Source organism: Gorilla gorilla, chromosome 5 (assembly GCF_029281585.2).
Source record: "Gorilla gorilla gorilla isolate KB3781 chromosome 5, NHGRI_mGorGor1-v2.1_pri, whole genome shotgun sequence".
NCBI lineage: Eukaryota > Metazoa > Chordata > Mammalia > Primates > Hominidae > Gorilla > Gorilla gorilla.
This window is the reverse complement of record NC_073229.2, coordinates 50,105,935-50,118,245: the sequence shown is the minus strand read 5'-3', so window position 1 is coordinate 50,118,245 and position 12,311 is coordinate 50,105,935.

Genomic DNA, 12,311 nt, shown 5'->3' with positions numbered 1-12,311 from the left:
AATTTAGATCAAAAAAACTTTTTTTTTTTTTTTTGAGACAGAGTCTCGTTGTGTCGCCCAGGCTGGAGTGCAGTGGCGCGATCTCCGCTCCGCCTCCCGGGCTCACGCCATTCTCCTGCCTCCCCCAAAAAACTCTTGAAAGCAACAAGAGAGAAATGACGTCTCATGCATAGGAGAAAATAAATCAAATAACAGCGGATTGCTCATTAGAAATCATGCAGACCAGTCAGAAGTGGCACAAGTTATTTTAATGGCTGAAAGTAATGTTAACCTAGAATGTATAACCAGAAAAATATTATTATAAAATGAAGGTTCTATCATGGCATTCTTTGTTTTTGTTTTGTTTTGTTTTTAGATGGAGTCTTGCTCCTTCATCCAGGCTCGAGGGCAGTGGCGTGACCACGGCTCACTGCAGCCTCTGCCTCCCAGGCTCATGCGATCCTCACACCTCAGCTTCCCGAGTAGCTTGGATTACAGACACACACCACCACCCCTAGCTAATTTTTGTATTTTCGGCCAAGACAGGGTTTGCTCATGTAGCCCAGGCTGGTCTGGAACTCTTGAGCTCAGGGGATCCACCTGCATTGGCCTCTCAAAGTGCTGGGAGTACAGGTATGAGCCACCACGCCCAACCATGACATTCTTAGAGGAAGGAAAGTCAAGAGAATTTGATGCTAGCAGACTTATCCTAAAACAAGAGCTAAAGGAAATGAACTGGAATAGAAATGATACTGGAAGAAATCCTGGACTATCAGGAAAAAAATAAACAATAGAATGATTAAAAATATGGGTTGAGACAACAGACTTTTCTTCAGTTTTGTAAATTAATTTGATGGTTGAGACAAAAATTACAACATTGTCAGATGTGGTTTTTGATGCAAGTATAGAAAATAAAAAATGTATATTATAAATGCAGGAATGGAAAGGGATATAAAGGAGGTAAAGTTTCTACACTTTAGTTGAATTGACAAAATGTCAGCACCAGTAGACTATGATAAGTTATGTTAATAGATAGATAAATCACAAAAACTACACAGTGAGATATACCAAGAAAAGATTGATTACAAAATGGAATTCTAAAAATTGCTTAAGGAACACATCAAAGAACAGGAAAAGCAAACAGAGAAACTAAAACCAAAGGAAACAAAAAAGAAAACAAAAAGCAGATGGCAGTCATAAGAACTCATATCAATAATTGCATTACATGTAAATTGGCTGAAAAGACAAACGTCGGAGTGAAAAATAATGAACCATAGATATACTACCTATTGTGTCCAGAGTTTCTTCCTTCTGGTGGGTTCGTGGTCTCACTGACTTCAACAATGGGGTTTGTGGTCTCACTGATTTCAAGAATGAAGCCATACACCTTCGTGGTGAATGTTACAGCTCTTAAAGTTGGCACGGACCCAAAGAGTGAGTAGCAGCAAGATTTATTGTGAAGACCAAAAGAACAAAGCTTCCGGCCAGATGCAGCGGTTCACGCCTGTAATCCTAGCACTTTGGGAGGCTGAGATGGGCAGATCATGAGGTCAGGAGATTGAGACCATCCTGGCTAACACGGTGAAACCCCATCTCTACCAAAAATACAAAAAATTAGCCAGGTGTGGCAGCGGGCGCCTGTAGTCCCAGCTACTCGGGAGGCTGAGGCAGGAGAATGGTGTGAACCCCAGAGGTGGAGCTTGCAGTGAGCCGAGATTGCGCCATTGCACTCCAGCCTGGGTGACAGAGTGAGACTCTGTCTCAAAAAAAAAAAAAAAAGAACAAAGCTTCTACAGTGCAGGAAGGGACTGGAGCAGGTTTCTGCTGCTGGCTTCGGTGGCCAGCTTTTATTTCCTTACTTGTCCCCGCCCATGTCCTGCTGATGGGTCCATTTTACAGAGTGCTGATTGGTCCATTTTATAAACCTCTAGCTAGCCACAGAGTGCTGATTGGTGCGTTTTTACAGAGCACTGATTGGTGCATTTTACAAGCCTCTAGCAAGCCACAGAAAAGTTCTTCAAGTATCCACCCGATCCAGAAGTCCAGCTGGCTTCACTTCTCACAAGAAACTTACTGCAAATATTCCAAGAGTGGAAGGTTGAAATAGAAGAAGGAAAAAAATAAACCATACAAACATCTGTCAAAGAAAGCAGAAAGGGCTATAATATCAGATAACATAAAATACACCGAGCAATGAATATTCTAAGAGACAAAGAGAAACACTAAACAAAGATAAAAGTGTTAATTCAGAACGAAGACATAACAACTCGTAATGTGTGTGCATCAAAAAACTGAGTTACAAATAAGTAGAGCAAAAATGGTCAGAACTGGAAGGAGAAATAGACAAATACACAGTTAAACTTTGAGGCTTCACAAACCATCTCTGAAATATGAATAAAACAACTGTACAAAAACTCAGCCAGATAATGAAACCCAACAAAACTATCCACCAATAAGATCTATTAGACATTTACAGACCACCACACCAAACAGAAGAATACACATTTTTAACTGTCCATGGAATATTTACCAATGTAGATCATACCCTGGACCATTAAAAAAAACTCAACAATTGTGAAAGAATTGAAATCATACAGACTGTGTTCTCTGGAAGCAATGGAGTTGAACCAGAAATCAATAACATGAAGAAAATCGGTACAACTCCAAACACATGGTAACTAAATAACATACTTTTAAATTACCTGTGGATCATAAAAGATGTCTTAAGGAAAATAAAAAACGTATTCAACTAAGTGAAAATGAAAATATAACATATCAAAATCTTTGGTCATTAGCTAAAGCAGTGCTTTGAAAAACTATTTATAGTACAAAATGTACACACTGAAAAGGAGAAGAGGTCAGAAACCAATAATCTCAGTTCCCACCTCAAGAATCTAAAAAAGTAGTCCAAAATAACCTAAAGCAAGAAAGGAAAAAAAAGAATATGAGGGCAGAACTCTGGGGCTCACACTTGTAATCCCAGCATTTTGGGAGGCCAAGGCAGGTGGATCACTTGAGGTTGGGATTTCCAGACCAACCTGACCAACATAGGGAAACACCTATGCCAACTCATTTTGACAAAGAATCATAATGATTCAATGGAGGTAATATAGTCTATAGTCTTTTCAAAATACAGTCCAGGAGAATGTGGAAATCCATAGACAAAAACAAAACCAAACAAAATAAAAAAGGAAGCAAAAGGAAAAAGATGGAAGAAAGAAACTTAACAAATTCTCACATCTTATAAAAACGTTTACCCCCAATTAAATCATGTCTACATGTTAAAGGTTTAGAAAAAACATATGAGAAAATCGTCAGGAGCTACAGCCTGGTGTCTGAGTTCTGAGTTCGTAGACATGACACCAAAAGCCCTATGTGTAAAAAACAAAAACACAGGCCAGGCACAAAATTAGCCAGGCACAATAGTGGGTGCCTGTAGTCCCAGCTACTTGGGAGGCTGAGGCAGGAGAATGGTGTGAACCCGGGAGGCGGAGTTTGCAGTGAGCCAAGATCACGCCACTGCATTCCAGCCTGGGTGACAGAGCAAGACTGTCTCAGAAAAAAAAAAAAAACACAAACACAAAAAACAAAATCAATAGATGGGGCTTTATCAAAATTTAAAACTGTTTTTCTGTAAGGTATCCTGCTAAGAAATGAAAATTAAGCTAAAGATACAGAGAAAATATTTAAAACCACATATACTACTAAGAATACATTATCTAGAATATATAATCAACTATAAAAGCTCTACTATAAAATCTATAGAGTGCAGACTATGAAATTTAATTACAAAATGGGCAAAAGATATGAAGACACATTTTATCACAGAAGATATGTATACGTGGCAAATAAGCACAATGAATGACATGCAAATCACTAGCCATCAGGGAAATACAAATTAAGAACTTGATGTAATAGTGCTACACACCTCTTTTTTTTTTTTTTTTTTTTTTTTGAGACAGAGTCTCCCTCTGTCACCCAGGCTGGAGTGCAGTGGCACGATCTCGACCCACTGCAAGTTCCGTCTCCTGGGTTCATGCCATTCTCCTGCCTCAGCCTCAGGAATAGCTCAGACTACAGGTGCCTGCCACCACGCCTAGCTAATTTTTTGTATTTTTAATAGAGACAGGGTTTCACTGTGTTAGACAGGATGGTCTCCATCTCCTGACCTCGTGATCTGCTCACCTCAGCCTCCCAAAGTGCTGGGATTAAGGCGTGAGCCACCACCCCCGGCCCCCCACACCTCTTAATACAGCTAAATTTTTTTAAAAAGCGACAATGGTAAATGCTAGTGAGAATGCAGAAAAACTGGATTTCACATACATTGACAGTGAGAATGTAAAATGGCACAGTCTTTCTAGAAAAGTTTGGCAGTGTCTTGAAGAACTAGACATATATTTGCCATATGAGCCAGGAATTACATTCTGGGACATTTATTTCAGAGAAATAAAAACACATGTTCATACAAAAATCTTGCGCAAATGTTCACAACAGCTTTATTTTTAATAGCCCCCAAACTAGAAACAGCCAAAATGTCACTCAAAAGGCAAATAGTTAAACTGCTGTGGCTCCATCTAATGAAGTATTCCTTAGCAATAAAAAAGAGCAATAAAAAACATGCAACAACTTGGATGGATCTCAAGGACATTATGCTGAAGGGAAAATGCCAGTCACAAAAACCACATACTGTGTGATTCTATTTATGTAACATTTTCAAAATGACACTATTCTAGAGATTGGTGGAGAAGAGATTAGTGGATGGCAGTTGTCAGGGTGACAGTGTGTAAGGAGTAGGGTTTGACTCTAAAGGGCAGCATGGTGGGAGATCTCTGTGGGATGGAATAGCTCTCCCTTGGATTGTGGTGGTTACATAAATCTGCAAATATAGTAAGACACAGGCATAGAACTATGGACACATATTATACAAAAGTCAGTTTCCTGGTTTTGCTACTGTGCTAGTGTGTCTGGAATTGGTTCCTTCCGGTGGGTTCTTGGTCTCCCCGACTTAAAGAATGAAGCCACAGACCCTTGCAGTGTTACAGTTCTTAAAGATGGTGTGTCCGAAGTTTGTTCCTTCCCAGTGTTCAGATGTGTCCAGAGTTTCTTCCTTCTGGTGGGTTCGTGGTCTTGCTGACTTCAGGAGCGAAGCTGCAGACCTTCACAGTGCGTGTTACAGCTCTTAAAGGTGGCATGTCCGGAGTTGTTTGTTCCTCCTGGTGCATTCGTGGTCTCGCTGACTTCAGGAACGAAGCTGCAGACCCTCGCAGTGAGTGTTACAGCTCATAAAGGTAGTGCAGACCCAGAGTGAGCAGCAGCAAGATTTATTGTGAAGAGTGAAAGAACAAATCTTCCACAGCTTGGAAGGGGACCAGAGCAGATTGCCGCTGCTGGCTCGGGTGGCCAGTTTTTATTCCCTCATTTGGCCCCACCCACGTCCTGCTGATTGGTCCATTTTACAGAGTGCTGATTGGTGCATTTTTACAGAGTGTTGATTGGTGCGTTTACAAACCTTTAGTTAGACACAGAGTGCTGATTGGTGCATTTTTACAGAATGCTGATTGGTGTGTCTGGGTGCCTAAAGAAGGGAATAAAAGCTGGCCACTCGAGCCGGCAGCAGCTACCCACTCGGGTCCCCTTCCACGCTGTGGAAGCTTTGTACTTTTGCTCTTCACAATAAATCTTGCTGCTGCTCACTCTTTGGGTCTACCTTTATGAGCTGTAAAACTCACCGCAAGGGTCTGCAGCTTCATTCCTGAAGTCAGTGATATCACATACCCACTAGGAGGAACAAACAACTCTGGACTCCACCTTTAAGAGCTGTAACACTCACTGCGAAGGTCTGCAGCTTCACTCCTGAAGTCAGCAAGACCACAAACCCACCAGAAGGAAGAAACTCTGGACATATCTGAACATCAGGAAGGAACAAACTCCGGACACACCATCTTTAGGAACTGTAACACTCACTGCAAGGGTCCGCGGCTTCATTCTTGAAGTCAGCAAGACCAAGAACCCACCAGAAGGAACCAATTCCGGACACATTTTGGCAACCAAGAAAGGACACATTTGGCGACCCAGATGGTACGATTGACTATCACCAAGCAGTGAGTACCATCACACCCCTTTTGCTTGGTTTTCTGTCCTATTTTTCCTTGGAATTTGGGGGCTAAATACCAGGCACCTGTCAGCCAGTTAAAAGCGACCAGTGTGGCTGCTGGACTAAAGACACTGGTGACAGGCTTTCTGGGAAAGGGCTCTCTAACAAACCTGACTCTTTGGAGTTGGGAGTGTTGGTTTGCCTGGAACCAGCTTCTGCTGGTCGAAAGAGAGGAAAGCCATTCAGCTCCAGGGTCCCAACAACAAGTTGGATGACCCTGTGGCCATAAGCGGAACTCTCAAAGTCATGTCACCCAAGCGAGACTCGCCCATGTATCCTATCTATCCTGACCCTTGCCTCCTAGGTCCTAACACCTGTCAGACAAACTTCCTCTTGCCTCTCTTCTCCGAGGCTAGTCCTGCTTCTGAAAACCACTCCCTGTCTCTGGTGCTTTTCTAGTTTCTCCTATAGGAATGATTTCTAGTATAAACTTCAGGACTATTCCTTTCATTAGGCACCCAGGCTTACCAATCAGAAAGACATAATTTTTGCCCAAAGCCCCATCGAGGAGAGGACTATCTGGAATTTTAGGATCCCTCCTCAGACTAGCAGGCCTAACAAAAGCTATTTCTGAAGCTAGGATATGGGGAGCTTCAGAAATGGTATCTTTCCTATTCATATAAGTGAGGACAAAAGGCATCACTCTTCCAACTCTGGAGATACTTTCCTTCCCTCAGGGTATGGCCCTCCACTTCATTTTTGGGGCATAACATCTTTGTAGGACAGTGGTAACATCCCAATACTAACAGGAGAATGCTTAGGACTCTAACAGGTTTTCAAGAATGCATCAGTAAGGGCCACTAAATCCAACCTTCCTCAGTCCTCCTCATGGTCTAGGAGGAAAACTAGTGTTTCTGCTGCTGCATCAGTGAGTGCAACTATTCTGATCAGCAGGGTCCAGGGACAATTTTGGGTTCTCAGGCAAGAGGTGTTTCTGCTGCTGCATCGGAGAGCATAACTAGTCCAATCAGCATGGTCCAGGGACCATTGTGGGTTCTTGGGCAAGAGGTGTTTCTGCAGCTGCGTCGGTGAGTGCAACTATTCTGATCAGTAGGGTCCAGGGACTGTTGCAGATTCTTGGGGAGGGGGAGAAACAAATAAACCAAAACCGTGGGTGGTTTTGTCTTTCCGATGGGAAACACTCAGGCATCAACAGGCTCACCCTTGAAATGCATCCTAAGCCATTAGACAAATTTGACCTGCAAACCCTGAAAAAGAGGTGGCTCTTTTTTTTCTGCATTATGGCTTGGCCCCAATATTCTGTCTCTGATGGGGAAAAATGGCCACCTGAGGGAAGTATAAATTACAGCACTATCCTGCAGCTTGACCTTTTCTGTAAGAGGGAAGGTAAATGGAGTGAAATACCTTATGTCCAAGCTTTCTTTTCATTGAAGGAAAATACACAACTATGCAAAGCTTGCAATTTACATCCCACAAGAGAACCTCTCAGCTTACCCCCATATCCTAGCCTCCCTATAGCTCCCCTTCCTATTAATAAGCCTTTTCCAATCTCCCCCACCCAGAAGGAAACAAGCAAATAAATCTCCAAGGGACCACAAAACCCCCCTGACTATCGGTTATGTCCCCTTCAAGCTTTAGGGGGAGGGGAATTTGGCCCAACCCAGGTACGTGTTCCCTTCTCCCCCTCTGATTTAAAACAGGTCAAGGCAGACCTGGGGAAGTTTTCAGATGACCCTGATAGGTACATAGATGTCCTACAGGGTCTAGAGCAAACCTTCTATCTCACTTGGAGAGATGTCATGCTATTGTTAGATCAAACCACGGCGTTTAATGAAAAGAATGCGGCTTTAACTGTAGCCCAAGAGTTTGGAGATACCTGGTATCTTAGTGAAGCAAATGGTAGAATGACAGCTGAAGAAATGGAAAAATTTACTACTGGTCAGCAAGCCATCCCCAGTATGGATCCCCACTGGGATCCAAACTCAGATCCTGGGGACTGGAATTGTAAACATCTGCTGACCTGTGTTCTAGAAGGACTAAAGAGAATTAGGAAAAAGCCCATGAATTATTCAATGATGTCCACCATAACTCAGGGAGAGGAAGAAAATCCTTCTGCTTTCCTCAGGTGGCTATGGGAGGCCTTAAGAAAATATACTCTCCTGCCACTCAACTCACTAGAGGGTCACTTGATCCTAAAAGATAAGCTTATTACCCAATCAGCCACAGATATCAGAATAAAGCTCCAAAAGCGAGCCCTGGGCCCTGAACAAAATCTGGAGGCATTATCAAACCTGGCAACCTCAGTGTTCTATAATAGGGACCAAGAGGAACAGGCCCAAAAGGAATAGCAAGATCAGAGAAAGGCCTCAGCCTTAGTCATGGCCCTCAGACAAATGGAACTTGGTGGTTCAGAGAGGAGAGAAAATGGAGCACACCAGTCACCCAGTAGGGCTTGTTATCAGTGTGGTTTAGAAGGACACTTTAAAAAAGATTGTCCAATGAGAAACAAGCTGCCCCCTCACCCATGTCCACTTTGCTGAGGCAATCACTGGAAGGCGCGCTGCCCCAGAGGACAAAGGTTCTCTGGGCCAGAAGCCCCCAACCAGATGATCCAACAACAAGACTGAGGGTGCCTGGGGCAAGCTCCAGCTCCTGTCATAATCCTCACTGAGCCCAGGGTACGTTTAACCATTGAGGGCCAGGAAATTGACTTCCTCCTGGACACAGGCGTGGCTTTCTCAGTGTTAATCTCCAGTCCCAGATAGCTGTCCTCAAGGTCTGTTACCATCCGAGGAATCCTGGGACAGCCTGTAACCAGGTATTTCTCCCACTTCCTCAGTTGTAATTGGGAGACTTTGCTCTTTTCACATGTCTTTCTTGTTATGCCTGAAAGTCCCATGCCCTTTTTAGGTTGGGACATATTAGCCAAAGCTGGAGCCATTATCTACATGAATATGGGGGAAAAGTTACCCATTTGTTGTCCCCTGATTGAGGAGGGAATCAACCCTGAAGTCTGGGCATTGGAAGGAACAAACTCAAGCTCCAGCCTTAAGCCTTCCCACAGGAAAAGGCTTCTGAAATCAGACAATGCCTTTCAAACTCTTATACCAACCTCTGGAGTTGGGCAACATGGCTTCTCCCCTTTCTATGTCCCGTGGCAGCCATCTTGCTATTACTCGCCTTCAGGCCCTGTATTTTTAACCTCCTTGTCAAATTTGTTTCCTCTAGAATCAAGGCCATCAAGCTACAGATGGTCTTACAAATGGAACCCAAAATGAGCTCAACTAACAACTTCTACCGAGGACCCCACCTGACCCAGAAGCCCAGCCAGCTTCACCTCTCACTAGAGCTCCTTAAAATACAAACATTTGGAAAATCTGGATGAAAGGGTACACATATGTTCTCTGTTCCGCCTTTGCAATTTCCTGTCACTCTATAATGATTTCAAAGTAAAAAATTTTTAAAAAAGCATTTTTTATTTTCTGGCTGAAATCCAAAACTCTCACAGAACCAAATGCTGGCAAGGATTTAGAAAAATGAGGACTTTGATTCATTGTGGTGGGAATGCAAAACAGTACAGCCACTTTGAAAGACTCTCTGGCTGTTTGTTACAAAGCTAAACATACTCTTACTATACAATCCAGCAATGGCACCTCTGAGCAAATGAGTGGAAAACTTATATCCACACAAATATCCGTACATGGATGTTTATAGCAGTTTTATTCATAATTGCCAAAAACTTGAAGCCCCCAAGATGTCTGCAATAGGTGAGTGGATAAAGAAATTGTGATACATCCATGCCATGGGGTATTGTTCAACAGTAAAGAGAAATAAGCTATCAAGCTATGAAGGCACATGGAGCAAACTTATAGGCATATTGCTAAGTGGAAGGAGCCAGCCTGAAAAAGCTCTGTAGTGTAAAAGCACAACTATATGACACTGTGGAAAAGGCAAAAATACAGACAGTAAATAGACCGGGGTTTCAGGAGGAGGAGAGATGGGTGAAAAGGTTGAGCCTCAGGCATAGTTAGGGAAATTATTTTGTATGATGCTTTTGTTACTGAAACACTGTGGATTTGTCTAGCTCCTTTTGAGATGGAGTCTTGCACTGTCACCGGGCTGGAGTGCAGTGCCATGATCTCAGCTCACTGCAACATCCACCTCCCCCGTTCAAGCAGTTCTCCTGCCTCAGCTTCCCAAGTAGCTGGGATTACAGGCGCACACCACCACCCCCAGCTACTTTTTATATTTTTAGTAGAGATGGGGTTTCACCATGTTGGCCTGGATGGTCTCGATCTCTTGACCTCGTGATCTGCTCGACTTGGCATCCCAAAGTGTTGGGATTACAGGAGTGAGCCACCGTGCCTGGCAGACACTCTGGCTGTTTCTTACAAAGCTAAACATACTCTGCCATAAGATTCAGCAATTTCAATCCTAAGTATTACCCAAATGAGTGGAAAATTCTGTCCACACAAACAAGTGTACACGAATGTTTATAGCAGCTTCATTCATAATTGCCAAAAATTCAAAGCAACCAAGATGTCCTCCAGTAAGTGAGTGGATAAACAAATTGTGGTATATCTATATCATGGGTTATCATTTAAAATTAAAGAGAAATAAGCTATCAAGCTATGAACACACATGGAGAAAACCTATATGCATATTGTTAAGTGAAAGAAGCCAGCTAAAAAACTATATCCCCTATGATTACAACTATATAACATTCTGGAAAAGGCAAAAATACAGAGACAGTAAATAGTGGTTTCCATGGGTTCAGGAGGAAGAGGAATAGATGAGTAGGTGGAGTCTGGGACAATTTTAGGTAAGCAAAACTACTTCGTAGGATACTTTTGTTACTGAAACACCGGGGGTACAGTCTAGCTCTTGCACACAAGGGCTTTGGTCTGGATCTTGCTGCTCACCACAAAGAAAGCCAATCACTGAGATGACAATGAGTATTGCCAAAGAAGAAGGCTTTAATCTTTAATCAGGTGCTGAAGCTGAGGAGATGGGAGACCAGTGTCAAATCCATCTCTGTGACTGACTAAAATTAGGGGTTTATACCACAGGGAAGAAATGTAACTATGTATGGGAAAGCAGGAACTAGGGAGGGGTAAGGGAACAATCATGATGAATGGGGAGTCTGGAGTCTCATTGTCTGCATGAGATGATCTGGTGAGTTCCAAATCTTTGATACTTTTTAAGAGGCCTGGGGGATCTTTTTTTGGAAAGAAACTCAGGTAAGACAAATATAAATTTCAAATTTAAGACCAGAAGTGTCCATTTAACTGCAGATTTAAAAGAAAAAAACTGTCTATGCGACTCTGGGGTCAGTTCCACTTTAATGGTGGATATATGATATTATGTATTTATCAAAACCCATAGAGCTGTATAATATGAATGAACCCTAATTCAACTATGGACCTCAGTTAACAATAAGTATCAGTATTGGTTCATCATTTGTAACAAGTGTACCACACTGATGCAGGTTGTTAATAATAGGAGAAATTGAGCAGAGGGCTGTTTTAGGGAAGAAGGGATGTGGGAACTCCCTGAAATTTCTCTGCAATTTTTCTCTACACTTTAAACTACTTTAAAAAATGGTCTTGTTACATAGAATGATATGGATTTATTTTTGCTTTTTTATTCCATATTTGTCTGCATTTGACTGCATTCTATATTGCTCATCTACTTATTTTATATTAAAATTATAGATATGTTACAAAATATGTATGCCTATTCTATCTGTAATATTCTCAAAATTCTGCTTGGATTCTATAAACCATAGGTAGAGAAACGTGTTATTTATTAGCAAGTCTTACAAGGTCATGCCGCCTTGGTGTGTTATTGTTTTATTTTATAAAATTCGGCTGTAGAAATTTTGAGGAAAACAATGGAAAGTTTAGTTTTTGCAATATTTTATTATCACCAAACATGGTACCTAATTACTTTGCTTACATTTTTCCTTTAATTCTGATAATAATTCAATGTAGTAAAAATTAACAGCAGTATTTTTATGAGGAATCTGAGGCTAAGATAAGTAGGATACAAGTGAAAACATACCTAGTATATGATACGGCCCAGATGAAATCCAAATCTAACTCAATATTTATTTGCAGTCTATCACACTGTCATTGATAATTCACCTTTATGGTTTGTGGTAGGTTCTAGTAACCATTTTAGAAATAAGTATCATCATACTTTTACAGACAAATGA